Here is a 15,407-nt window from a genome sequence, read left to right as displayed (position 1 = left end):
GCACAGAGCCTGACGTGGGTCTCGAACTCACAAACCGTGGGATCATGATCTGAGCCAAAGTCTGTCGCTTAACTGACTGAGCCACCCAGGTGCCCCAAAGCAATTGTATTTTTAAATGATTGTATCCAAGGATCTGATTCCACTATAATTCTAGAACTAGTATTTGTTTTCAAAGACCATAGGCCTGAAGTCTTCAAAAACTCTGCTTTCAAACTCTCACGATGTAAATTGTGAGATGTATCCTCAATATTTTGCCCACCTCTGTGTAATGAGGATATTTCTGTCTTTTCACTGACTATACATACTGGCTCTGCTTTTCTAAGATGGAATTAACACATTTCTTTGGGTAAAATAGCTCATACAACAGCTTTGGTAACAGGTTGCTGTCCATTTAAAGTTTTATTTAATAAAGCTGTTCCAGAAAGTTCTTATGTACAGTGAGGGAGACACATTTTTGGTTTCTTAATTCTGTAACGGATGATTTGGCTTTTATAACCACTTGTTTTATTTTTCAAGGTAAAGACAAGTGGTGGGTGAGGAGGGTGTTCTGGCTATTGGTTCACAAGCTGGGGAGGGCAAGAAGGCCGGATCCTCGGACAGTCTGAGGCGTTCACAAGGCTATTAAAACATTAACAAGGTTTTACTACATCCCCCAGGATGGAAATAATTGCTTTGTAAATGGGCAACTGGCCTCGGAGTGAACATGTCAAGAGTATCTACTCTGAAGCTGGAAGAGACAGAAGCAGAAAACATGACTCCTGCTTCGTGTTCTATTACTTTAATCGCGAAACACCACTCCGTTTAAGCTAAAGAGATATAATGGTGCATTTGACAGATGCCTTCACATCAAGATTAGATAGGAGCCCTGAAAGTCTAATGCTGAACCTTTCTTACTTTCTGTGGAGGGTGTCACTCAAAATCTCTTCTCTCAATCCCTCTTCTCCGATTACGAAATTCAGAGCCATTCCTACTGCAACCCAACCCTCTCCCTGGGGTGAACCTTGCTTTACATGAAACACCTGTGTGTAAATAACGTGGTAATAATTCAAGTTGTATTCTAAATGCAACATAGGGATCTCGCTATTGAAAGGAACACTGAACTAAAAGCTTTTGTAAGGCGGAATACCTCTTTTGTAACGTAAACAATGTAAATGTAGATAAAGCTTCCAATTTACCTGAGTTTAGATTTTTACATATTGGATTTCATTAAAGCAGAACCTATCTGTAAATGAAAATATTTTAAGCTTCAGCCCTTTGCCCATCATAATGGTTTTAAAAATCTCATTACAATAAAACCCATTAGTTTGAATAATTAAATACAAAAAAATGCTTTCCTCATGCATTGAAATTTCTGATTTTAATAGGAAAAAGCCCAACTGAATGCCTTGTTTTTAAGCTTCTATTTCAATCTAGTTTTAAAATGGCAAACAGTGTAATAACTAGCATCATGCAAAAAGTACAAAGCAGCATAGCAGGGTGACTGAGGAAAGGCAGCCAGTGTCTAGGTTTAAGACAATAGAGGCAGACACAAAGCAACACGGTCTGAATGCTCCAGACCCTGGAGAACGTACCAGCTAAGTGGTCAATGTGTATAACCTTACCTCAATCTTCACCACTAAGCAAGCGTTAGCATCCTCAGTTGTACAAAGAAATGGAAGCTTGGAAATGTGAACTAACTCGTTCAATGTCATGCAGGTTCTAAGCAGTGGTCAGAAACCAAATGCACATCTCTGCATCTCAAATACATGCTCTTAACCCCCCTGCTTATTGTTAGGTTGAAACTTAAATGGTTGATAAGAGTACATTTTTGACCAACAAAGATGGAATTTCATACGTTTCCACTAAAACCTCTCTACCATCAATATATCACAACAGGAAAAGGTAGACTTGATCCAAGGTGACTTCACCCTGTTCTGTAGGGTGGACAGAGCCCAGATCACTGCTTTTGCTCACGCTCCAGCCTGCCCATTTCATGCCCCTCCCACCCACTCTTACATGGACTCTGCACATCCTCCTTGTTATTCAAGAATCTTTGTGGGGCACGTATGCAGCTTCTGTGTTAAGTGCTGGAGATACCAACCTAGTCCAACTTGGTGCTTGACCTTGAGAATTCTGCAGCCTTACCATTAAGGGAGCAGATCAAAAGTATATAAATTGCATGAGCAGAAAATCATTTGGGGGACTTGATGAAATGCCTTTACTCCTGTGCAAGTGGCACACTGACCCAGCACGGGTAGTACCTCAAAGAGGAGGGGAGAAGAGGGCAGCTGACCCACCCTACATCCCTTCTACAACCTCCTGATTTCCAGAGTGTCTTCACCTGGAGGCAAAAGAAAATAGCAAGTTACACGCAGAGGAAGGAGATGAAAGGTCTAGAACTCAAAATGGAATGTTGGTCATTCTTCAGCTCATTTGTCACTCTTAAAGGCTCATCATTTCATGGCTTAAGTGAAGCCACATCTCACTGCAGTTTATTTCCTTGGAGGCTGGAGCCCCATGGTCTGGCTTCTATACCATATGCTGTATTCAATTTTCATAAAATCCAAAAATCAAATAAAATAAAATAATTTGAGAAAAACCTAAAGTGAGATTTGGCTTACATGTCCATATACTCATGCGTTCACTAAGGAAAGTTTACCAAAGTGAGCCGATAGTTCAGGTGATTTTTAAAACAAACAAACTAACCGGCTAATTAACCAACTAACGTAGTTATTTCTTCTAGAATATTGCCTCACAAAACAGTGGATGGCAAGTTCCTGTCTGGTGTACATGATTTCACACATGCCTCAGAGCCTTGAAATATTTTCCTTCAGAACATGGTCTTTTCAGATGTTTTCGGTCAGACATTAAATTTAGTCAGCTACTGAACTAAATTCAGAGCAGAAAACAAACTCACCTTGAATATCCTGGGAGATTTTTTTGGCTTAATGGAGAGAAATCCTTCATTTACAGCTGGCCCTTAGTACTAATAAAACAAACTCATTTATCCTGAGCAGTGGGGTGGGATGTCATGGAGTTGGTAATTATTAATGACAACTAATGGCTGCTAGTTATTGATGACATTTGTGAGAGTAGGATAAAAATAATAATTACAATAATGTGAGGTGTCATGAACAAACAGTAATTGCAATAATGATTGCTATTATAATAATGAGTGAGAAAATGATTTTGGGTTATTAAATCAATAAAGATAATGGCAGCCTGTGTGTGTGTGTGTGTGTGTATATATATGTATATATATGTATACGTATACATATATATGTATATATATGTATACGTATACATATATATGTATATATATATGTACACATATATATGTGTATATATATATATGTATATATATGTGTACATATATATATATATATATATAATTGTGGAAATTTGCCAGATAAAAATAATAGTCATTCTTGATTGAAGACTTACTATGTGCTAGGCACTGTGCTTAAGACATAAGTACATTATCTCCTTTAATTCATAGTGGCTCTATGAACAGACATTATTGCTAGCATTATTTTCCTAGCTATGCTAATGAGAAAACAGAAGTTTAGAGCGGTGACGTAATTTGACCATGGTAACCTAACAGCTGGTAAACGGCAAAAAGGAAATTTAAGTCTGGTGTAGCTAACACCAAAGTCCATGCACTTAACCAGTATCCTATAGCTTCTGAAAGGTAACAGATATATGCTGTTGTCTAGGACAATCCTGACACCTGGGGAACTGCTGGGTACCCCAAGGGTGTGGGTGCTACTGAAAAGTCATCTTAGACCCCTGAGTCCCAGCTGGCAGTAGGACCTTCCAGCAGATCAATATGCTGAGGACCCCACAGAGACACGCCTACAAAACTACCCAATGGAGAAACATTATTTCTATAAAGAGGTGGGACTTGGCTTACTCCCCTGGCTTGGGTACAAAGCCTCACGAAAATGTTCCTCCTTGGGTTTTTTTTTCATCAGAACTATGACCTGAGCCATCCCCTGGCTCTCTCCCTATGAGCGAGTGGCAAAATCACTGCCCCTCGAGTGATCGTGACTTGAAGGGTCAGAAAAGGCTATGTGTTTGTACACATCTATATTGTTTTCAGGAAGTGAATGCAGCTGTATCTTCATCGTGAATATAGCTACTAAAAGCCCAAATTCTGATTCTTTTGGTGATTTGTTTTAAAAGTGGCTCTCTTAGCTTCCATTTTTGAAAGATGTCAGTTTTTCTTTTTTCTTAGCTGGCAGTGAGATCATAGGATGGTGGGTTAATAATTTATCTAACCCGGAGTTTTGCCATTAATTACAGCCAAATGACGACCACTAACCCTAAGCCTGTCTCCTTGATGATTCCACAGGCACAGGGTCTCATAGTACTCAGAATCATCATTAAGAGTGTCACTTGTCACTGTGCAGGAAAAATATGGCCATTTGAGCATTGCACATGGACTTCAGGATAAATGGGTACTCACTACTGACTCTGCAAATAGACACATGGGAACTAATAATAAGAGCTTGAAATGGTTGAAAATTCACTTTAATGCAGATGAAATATAAACCTTTTTACAGAGAGCACAATAGTGCACCTGTTTCCCTCATGAAAATATGATTATGTTCCACAGCAAAGGGGCTTAAGTAGGAGTGACATATACCTCAGGGCTTCAGGGTCCATCCTGTTATTAGCTTTACAGCATATTCTGGGCTGGTGGAGTCACACAGTTGCAGGGCATAGTTGGAGTTCTTCTCCTTAGAGTTCATTTCCAAACCAAAGCAAAGCAGATAATCAAAATGACTTTTGGCTGGAAGCTGTGTTGAGCCATAAGAAAAGGGGGCCTAACTCACACTACTTTGCAGAGTGAATTAACTCGGAGGGCCAAATGGGAGAACGTGCCTCCCTCCCCTGAGTAAAGATGAGCACAGCTCTGGTAAGGTACCCGTACAGATTCTGAGCTGTCCCGCGCGAGGCTGAAGTTCCAGGACAGCGTGTTCTGGTTGCAAATATACAGCTTTCATAAAAATTTAAACAGAAGTGAAAGACACCGGATGATCAACGTTATGAAGTTTGCAACTGTCCCACCTCTTTGCATCCTGGGCTTAAATTTTGCAAGTTAATATTTCATGAGTGTTATTTCGGTCAGGTTTGCGTACATGTTTAAATACAACAGTGCTGGTGGAGAACCGTTCAAGACGTCAACACTCAGGAGGGTGGAGAGGACTCATGCTGAGGGCTTTGTTTTGTGGGGCGAGAGTGCTGCTGCTGCACATGATGAGCAGGTCTCCTTGCAGACGTGAAGTATTTTTCCGGCAAAGCACCTTTTGTCATGTGTTCTTCGCTGCAACCTCTGAGGTAGGCGGAGCAGGGATTATGTTTATGATGAGAGTGATGGGATACAAAGAACAGAAACGAAGAGGTTCTTAAAACCAGTGAAGCTCCGTTATAACACGGGGCAGAAACACATTGCAAGGCGTGGTCGATAAAATGATAGGTTGCATTTGGATAAAGTTCGCATTACCAAGTCTCCCACCTACGACAACTTCATAGATTTTACTGTTCCTTCTCTTATTGATCTCCAGTCGGAACATTTTCATCAAAACTGGGTATTTGGTGCTTAAGAGTTCTCCTGACATTGCTTCTTACTCACCAAATAGAGTCATAATCCTTAGTATGTAACTTCAAAATCCTTTACACAATAACCAATTGCTTCCCCAAAGAGGATTGTGACTTCAGATGAGAATAAGCTGCTGAAGGAAATTAACTCTCAAGAAATGAAAGTCCTGTTTCTGTGCACTTGGAGGCAGGAAAAGAAAAATCCAGAGGCTATCACACAAATGCCAAAGCGTCCTCTATTCTGCCTATAGAATGTCAGGACCAGACAGGGGACTCACAAGGTGACTCTGCCCTCTTATTCAAAGCTCACCAGGGGAGAGGGTGGGTGGGACTCATTCCCTGAAACCATCCATTCAACCCCTTTCAGCAAACTTACCTGGGAGGCCATGGCTCTTTAAGACCCCCTTAATTCCCTAACTGAAATGATACCTGAAGCATTTCATTTACTTTCCCCTTGAGATTTTTACACACTAGCTGAACTCTAAAAGATTTTCTGCTTTTTGCACTTGAAGGAGGGGGAAAATTTTCAGCAGTAAAAGGAAAGCAGCACGTCTCATTTAGGTTAGAAAAAAGGAAACACAGATACACTTTCTGAAAAGTGCTGCATGCACTCACACGATTAACATGTTTGGCCTCAAGGTCAAATTAGCAAAGATTATGAAAACAAATCCGCAGGAGCAGAAAAATGCCACATCAAGTCAGGCAAGTCCCCCGTCATGTTCTCTGCTCAGGCTTTCTGGGGGCACCTGTCAAGGGCGGGTGGGCAGCTACGGGGAAGTGTACGTGCCTGGGGAGCAGGGTCGCAGCTATGAGTCCTGGCAACATTAATGGATGAACTTCACCCTTCCGACCCCCGTTTTCCTCCTCTGGAGCACGAGGCATGGGAGAATACCTGCTCCTTCCTACTTAGGGAGTTGTTTTGAGGGCCAGATTTGACAAAGGATGTAAATATCCTTTGTAAGCAGTATGGTTAATGTCCTTGCCCAGAACGAGGGAGCCAAATATCTGGAGGAGGGGAGATGTGAAAGAGTGCTCCCAAGTGCTCCTCATGCCAGCACTGTGGATTCCCATCCAGTCCAGTGCTCTTCCATTCCATGGCTATTACTATATGGTTCAAGTTCTTGACATCCATTATTTCAGTTAAGGTAACTGTTCTGCTTGCCTTCCCTGAGGCAGAGCCTGAGCTGGAGATTCTTATGTAAGTGATTATGGAGGGGGCACTCTAAGGAGAGAAACCACTGAGGAAGTGAGGGCCACAGGATAAGGCGGGAGAGGAAGTGAAGCAAAAACATGGTTCCAGTGAAAGTCCAGACTCAGCCAGATCCTGTCCAAGCTCTGGAGTGTGGATGACAGACCATGCTGGGGGAGGGGCTGTCCATCTGTTACCTGTATCAGTCAGTCCTCGGCTGTGGGCTGCACCCACCCTTTCCACCTTCACGGAGCGAGGGCAGGATAGGGATGTCATAACCTCCTGAGTGTTGCCAGGTCAAATAGCTCTGCTGGCAGAGAACACATTCTCTAAAGAGGCAGCTCTGAGCTGTTGCATCCAACCTTCATGACAGCCAGGGGAGGTGCGTAATGGCCTGCTGTGAGTCACCCATGGCATTTACTACGGATAAGGAAACCAAGACCCAGAGATGGCAAGGAACTTGGCCTCAAGGCCTTCACTTCTGCCTAGAACTCTCCTCTCCTCCCTCTTCCCTTGCCAATTCTTACTGATCATGTAAATTTTAATTCCTATGTTACTCCTTTAAGGAAAACTTCCCCCTCTCACCCCAGATTGGTCTAATCCCTCCAGATGCTCTCCCAGCACCTTGGGCCTGACCTTGGAGGAATTTATCACAGTTTTAACTTAAATAATTATTTCTGCGATCATTTATTTGATATCTGCTTTCTGCACTAGACTGTAAACTCTATGAGGGCAGGGACCATGTACGTCTCGTTTGCTGCTAGAATCTGTTGTGACGCTCAGTGCTGGCACATAGTAGGTGTTCAATAAATATTTGTTGAATGTGTGATGGAACACAGTTAGAGAGCTTAAAACCAGGTCTCTCTGTCTTGAAACCACATTCTACTTCCACTCTGCCTTAGACCATGCAAACTCCTTGTTTCGTTATATTTAATGCCTGTGCAAATTGTTGTTAATTTGGTCTCAGAAGTCAGTTTTCTGCTATATTTATATTTACACTTATGCCATACCTCATGCCAATAATGAACCTGCTGTAGACAGTAGTACTGTGGTTCTCTATCTTAACACTACCTCTTTCAGGTTTCAGGCTATGCTCCTTTGTATGGTTGTGCAAGTTTGGGTGAGCCAGACCATCTCCTCCTCTTCCTCTGTCCCCTTCAGGGAAGAAACACCTTGATCACATCTTGTTCAGACCGTGCTTCCCGGCTGAAGGGTTCTAATCTTTTTCGCTTCTCTTCCAATAAAATTCACATTTCCTCGATCCTTTTAGTTATCCTCTGGACATTTTCAGGCTCTTTATAGTTTTCTTGAGGAGAAATTCAAATTTAGCCGGGCTCTAGGTGAGTAATCCCTTTAATGATCCCTCATTAACTCTCCAGTTAGCACAGGGAGGATGGCAATTGTTCTCTTGTGGTCTCTCCTGCAGCTCCGAGCCCACATACACCCAGAGGGCTCAGTGTTTACTAGATCATCTTCTGCTTGCCAAGAAGATTGGATCATGCTATGGAAACCCTCAGCCTTGACTCCTGCCCTCTCAGAGCTTCTTCCATTTCCAAAGGAATAAGTGCTTTTTCAAAACTCCATTCATTCCTGAATCCTGAAAAATGCCACTCTCAGACTTTCCCTTTCTCTCTCTTTCATCGCATCCTCTCCTTGGTTAGAGTGATTGACACAAGCTGTTTTATCAGACAACAGTCCCAATTTCATTGGCTTAACACAGCAAAGACTTATGTGTCATTTTCACAAAGTCTGGGAAGGATTTGGTTGCCCTCCATCATTCTGAAGTGATGCTCTCTGGAATGTAACATTCAGAGACACTGAGTCCGTGAAAGGGTGATGGAGAAGACTCATCAGCTCTTACTAGCCTCCACTAAAAGTTTCATGTCACACCCGCTCAGAGCCTATAGACAGAAATAATCACATAGCCCTAAAGCTATTTGCAAAGACGCCTGGAACATGTGGGAGGCTGTTTGGGCTATTCAGTGAACACCCAATCATCTCTGCTACATCTTCACAAATGCGCAAATTTCCTGTGACTTGAGAAAACATTGCCTGGTTCTCCTGGCCCTCAACTTCTTTTCAGTGAGAAGCTTCCCAAATGAGTTGTGTGTTTCTCTCTCTGTATTTTTTCATCAATCACTCTTTCTTTAAACTCTCAAAGATATGGCCTTTATCCATACAGTTTATCATGCACTCTCAGAGGTCACCAGTCACTCTTCGCACAGCCCGTTTCTTTGGTTTGTGGCAAATCTTGAATGTGTCATCCTTTACTAAGGAAATTCTCTTCTCCCTTGGCAGATGTCAGCACCCAGCACTTTTCCTGGTTTCCCTCTTACTTCTCCATTCACTCCTTTTCTCTCTGGTCCTCACCTGTAGGCAACTCCCCAAACTCAGTCGCTGGCCATTTTCTTCTTTGACTTTACATTCTCTGCCTTGAAAAACTCATTGATTTGTATGCCTGTGAATATTGCCTCTATGCTCCCAGTGCTTGGCAAGAATATGGGTTTGAAGTCAGGCAGACCTGACTCAGCCACTTACTTTGAACAAATTATGTAATTCCTCTGAACTTCAGTTTCATCTGCAAGAATGGAATAATAAAGCATACCTGAATGAAAGCATTAATGAAAGTGTTAAGTTCAAATGTCCATTGACTGATGAAAGGATAAAGAAGATGTGGTGTGTGTGTGTGTGTGTGTGTGTGTGTGTGTGTATACTTCATATAGTTCTCCCATTTGGCCCTCCGAGTTAATTCACTCTGCAAAGTAGTGTGAGTTGGGCCCCCTTTTCTTATGGCTCAACACAGCTTCCAGCCAAAAGTCATTTTGATTATCTGCTTTGCTTTGGTTTGGAAATGAACTCTAAGGAGAAGAACTCCAACTATGCCCTGCAACTGTGTGACTCCACCAGCCCAGAATATGCTGTACAGCTAATAACAGGATGGACCCTGAAGCCCTGAGGTATATGTCACTCCTACTTAAGCCCCTTTGCTGTGGAACATAATCATATTTTCATGAGGGAAACAGGTGCACTATTGTGCTCTCTGTAAAAAGGTTTATATTTCATCTGCATGATAAACGGATGAAGTATATATATATATATATATATATATATATATATATATACTTCATAAAGAAGTATGAAATCTTGCCATTTGCAATGACATGGGTAGAGCTAGAGAGTATTATGATAAGCTAAATAAGTCAGTGAGAGAAAGATAAATACCATATCAATTCACTCATATGTGAATTTAAGAAATAAAACAAATGAACATAGGAGAGAGAGAGAAACAGAGAGAGAAACCAAGAAACAGACTCTTAACTATAGAGAAGAAACTAATGGTTACCAGAGGGGAGGTGGGGGGGGGGTAGGTTGAATAGGTGATGGGGACACTTGTGATAGCACCAGGTGTCGTAGGTAAGTGTTGGGTGACTATATTCTATACCTGAAACTAATATTACACTGTATGTTAACTAACTGGAATTTAAATAAAAACTTAGAAAAACAAAAACAACAAAAAAAAGCATCGAGTTCAAGAAGGGTATTCAATAGACATTAGTTTCTCTTCACCACTTCCAGTTCTGCATTTCATTTGAATTTAATTCATTCAAATATTTAATTCATTCACTGATTATTCCTTGAACACCCTAAACACCTCCTATGTTCTCGATACAGTGCCAAACTCTGGTGATAGAGACAGGAGTAAGGTAGATCCTCCAAGATCCCAAAGTAGAATGGATATCCCCACTGGGAGCACGTGGCAATTCACTAAAGTGAATGTTTTAACAAACACCTAATTATTTTTTGTATAAAAACTAAGATAGAAATTACTTTGTTAGTAATTTGTATTTCTGTGGATAGTGATCCTTCACTCAGTCTACAAGTCAGACAGTCATGGGTCATGTGTAGTACACAGTGGCCCTTGAGGGCTGAATCGATGCCCACATGAGGAGAGATTGACAGTGGTCCCAGAATTTACTGAAGGCAGTTGCAGCACATATGTTTTTACATGCCCATGAAGTGGATTTATGGATTGTATCATTTATTTTTAACCAAACTAGCCCACCCAAGCTGGACAAGTGGCTTAAAAGGTTTCTTGCAATAAAACAATAAGTTGAAGATAGTACTAATAGGGTGATTTTCCAATTTATCAACCAAAGAGGGACTCTTTTGAGAGGAAAGGAAGCACTATTAATCATTGTTCCAGAAAGTTGGTGTGAACTGAGAATGTCTTAAGCAAGCTGGAACATGTGTTCACCCTACTTCTAATAGAAGCACAAGCAAACAATAAGAAACCAGCAGAGCTGACACTCTACCCCAGCTTTCCATTAGCCACATGCAAGGTAAAAAAAATTATAATATGATCTGCCCATAAAGTAAACAAAATGTTTTAAAATTATTAAAAGTATATTAAACATGAATTAATATTCACTATCATTCACAATAAAGCTAGAGGTATCACAACCAGAATTCAAGTTATATTACAAAACTGTAGTAATAAAAACAGTAGGATACTGGCACAAAATAGACACATAGATAATGGAACAGAATAGAAAGCCCAGAAATAAACTTGCAATTATATAGTCAATTAATCCTCAACAAAGGAGGCAAGAATCTACATCAGGAAAAAGACCGTCTTTTCAACAAATGGTGCTGGGAACACTGGACAGCTACATGCAAAAGTATGAAACTGGACACTCTTTTATGCCATACACAAAAACAAACTCAAAATGGATTATAGACATAAATGGGAGAAGTGAAATAATAAAAATCCTATAAGAGAGCACAGGCAGTAATTTCTCTAACACTGGCCATAATAACATTTTTCTAGATATGTTTCCTGGACCTACAGAAACAAAAGCAAAAACAAACTATTGGGACTACATCAAAACAAAAACCTTCTGCATAGTGAAGGAAAAAAAATCAGCAAACCTAAAAGGTAACTGAATGAAGGTACTGAATGGGGGAAGATATTTGCAAATGATATATCTGATAAAGGGTTAGTACCAAAAATATAGAAAGGACTGATACAACTCAACACCAAAAAAAATAATCCAATTTAAAAAATGGGAAGAAGACATCAACAGACATTTCTCCAAAGAAGACATCCAGATGGCCAACAGACACATGAAAAGATGCTTGGCATCATTCATCATCAGGGAAATACAAACCAAAACTATAATGACACCTGTCAGAATGGCTAAAATCAAAAACACAAGCAACAAGTGTTGGTGAGGATATGGAGAAAATGAACCCTCTTGCACTGCTAGTGGGAATGAAAACTGAGGCAGCCATTATGAAAAACAGTATAGAGGTTTCTCAAAAAGTTAAAAATAGAACTACCCTATAATCCAGGAATTGAACTATTGGATATTTACCCAAAAAAGTACAAAAATGCTAATTCAAAGGGATACATGAACCCCTATGTTTATAGCAGCATTATTTACAATTGTCAAACTATGGAAGCAGCCCAAGTGTCCATCAACAGATGAATAGATAAGGAGGGAGTGGTATATATACACAATGGAATATTATTCAGCCATAAAAAGAATGAAATCTTACCATTTGCAACAACATGGATGGAGCTAGAGAGTATGATGCTAAGTGAAGAAAGTCAGAGAAAGACAAATATGATATGACTTCACTCGTATATGCAATTTAAGAAAAAAACAAGTGAGCAAAGGAAAGAGAGAGAGAGAGAGAAAGAGAGAGAGAAACCGAGAAATAGACTCCTAACTATAGGGAACACACTGATGGTTACCAGAGGGGAGGTGGGTAGGGGGATGGGTGAAATAGGTGATGGGAATTAAAGGAATATATTCTTTTCCTGCTAAGAGAACGCATTTTTTGACCCAGTTTCCCTCATTGATACCTCCAGATTTCCAAGTTCAAGGCTTTCATGAAAGCTTTGACTTTGCCTTCTTCAAGACCACTCCCCCTAATACCCACTTATTCTTCAGACTTGTCCTTCCTTCCTCTCTCTCCATTCCCTTTCTGTTTCCCCTGCTACCATTTCCTCCAGCCTCTCATCACATCCTCTCCTTGATTATTATAATAATTTTCAATTATCTCTACTTTCCTCTAAGCTCCCCCTTCTCCACTCCATCAGTCACTCTGGTACAACAACACCTTCTCAGACTGCCTTCTCATTCTGTCTCTCCCCCAACTCTGACTCAAAAAGCCCAGTAGCAAGACTTATTCTTGAATTTGAAGACTCTTGCAAGTCTTAAGGAAGGAGCAAGACCTTCTATAACCTGACCCCATCCTTTGATTTACTTAGTCAAAAAACACTGCTTGAGCACTGTGTGGGTCTGAAGATGTACATCAGTGAATAGTAGGCCAATAATTTATTAAGTGCCCACTATGTGACAGATACTGTGCTGGTGAGCAGGATAACACAATCCCTTCTCAAAGGAACTTTTCAGGCTATACTGCGAGGGCTCATACTTTCTAGCAGATCTTATACTTGACTTTTCCCCTATGTAAATCCTTCAGCCAAAATTCTTTATTCTTGCCAACACGCTAGATTCACTTCCTAGTTCTGTCCAGGCTCTACGATCCCTCTTCCCTTGCCTGGCTGATCTGGTAGCCTCTCCCCCATCATATCTGTCCACCTTTCAGAGTGCCGCTCATTTTTCCCATGCCCATTGTAGAGCTCTCCCTGACCTGCGAGGCCTTATTTGTTTCCTCCCTCTGAGGCCTGTACCAGTCATTTGGACCATATCACACCCTGTATCATTCTGTTACTTGAGTTATATGCACTTGTACAGCCTTCCCAACCAGCCTGCAAAGCTCTTACTTTATGCTCTTGTTATGCAGTTGTTTGTCGCACCACAGTGCACTGTCCCATATTTAGATGCTCCTTAAATATTATTCAGTTGCACCAAGATTGATACAGTGGTCTTATTAGGGCAGGGGATCATGAGAGTCTTTTTTTCCAATATGTTTTTCATATTCTCTATAATGTGGCTATATTACTTTTATAATGAAAAAAATTACAAATAAAAACAAAGAAAATACTTCTTTAATTCAATTTAATTGAGATCCAGAAATAATTGTTCTCATTAGGTAGCCAGACCTTGGCAGTACAAGGGCTAATTTAGACCAGATTGGAAAAATTCAAAAATACAAATTGCTCTTTCTCAATGACAGACCAGATTTTCTGGGGCACAGCTAATTTTGCCCTAGTTCTGGATTTCCTAGAACACCCTCCGGGGTCAGGCTGGGAGCTGCTGCCAGAAATGCTTAATATCAAGACTTGCTTATAGCGTTGAGCCGATAAAAACATATATTCATATAGAATATATGTCTAGAATATATTCATATAGAATACATGTCTAGAAGTTGCCAGATGGACCCTAAAGAATTTTTGCTTTCAGTGTGTCCTATAATGGTAGCTTGGGGCAAATGAAAGAAACCTAAATTACCAGCAATAGTTGTAGTATGTGCAATACTGTTTTCTTCTCCTACCATCAAAACAGAGAGGCATGCTTTGCATAGGATGATGGATATCCTTAGTTTGACTGGCTAATATTTTAAAGTAACAGAAGAGGAGGGGGTGAGGTAGGTGGACTTCCCATAAAATTAACAACCAGTCTGAATTCTGCAGCTGAATCAAGCAGGTTGGGTGACACTAGTAAATGAACATGATCCCTGCAGAGCAAATATACAACTTCTCCTCAACCACCAATCCCCTCTACCTCCTGCCTCTCCGAGGGACTAATTGAGCAGTGAGTTTTATTGCTTTGATCATTTATGCCACATCTTTTTATCTCTCTCCCACTTAACTCTCCCTGGTCCGTGAAGGGCAGTTTTGATATCTATCTCCGGTGAAATTTGCTGGACTGATTCAACGGACCATGTATGTGGTATATTAAGCTGCTGGCGCCTCTCCCCACCTTGGTTCTGCTCAAAAGAATAACACATTTTCACCCCACTTTTCTGATAAAGAAAGCCCAAAGCATTTAGCTATCTTTGGATGGAGATAAAAAAGGGGGTGGGTTGGGCAGAGCAGCTTAGAGGGCTGAAGTACGGGCTGTTTCTGCTTGGATGTTCTTTGCTTTGAGATCATCTTGTGGGGGTGTTATGGGCTAGGGATTGAAAACTTCTTGATAATACAAAATAAGCACCCAAAATGCTTTCTTTCTCTGAAGAGGTATGATGATCACATTTGGGAGGGAAGGTGTCCCTGATGATAAATGTTCGTTCTGTTCCAGCTCCCACCTCTTCTTACTCCTACAGGAGAGAAAATGTTAGCAGTATGACAGTGTGCAACACTGTAAACACGTCTCTTTAGTCAGCCCCAATTGCAAAATGAACTATGGTTAGAACAAGATAATATGGGGAAATAGGGTGTCCAAGGACTGCAGATTTCAGCATTTTCTCCAGTGCCATCTGAGCAAAAGGGCTTCCAGGGAGTGGAGAGGCCTCCAAATGTGAATCTGATTCAGGATAAACAAGGCAAACTGCCAATGGCCTTCCCTTTCCCCAGCAGGGTTATATAAGCACCTTCCCACTTTTTCAAAAATTAGAAACTCTATTGATTTAGTGCTCACCATGCGTCTGTGTGATTTATGACCCAGAAGATGTCTGACAGCATTTCAGGCTGTTTGGTGAGAGGTTCCAAGCCAAAAGCACA

Source organism: Felis catus, chromosome B1 (assembly GCF_018350175.1).
Source record: "Felis catus isolate Fca126 chromosome B1, F.catus_Fca126_mat1.0, whole genome shotgun sequence".
Classification (NCBI taxonomy): Eukaryota; Metazoa; Chordata; class Mammalia; order Carnivora; family Felidae; genus Felis; species Felis catus.
Note: the sequence above shows the minus strand (reverse complement) of the source record.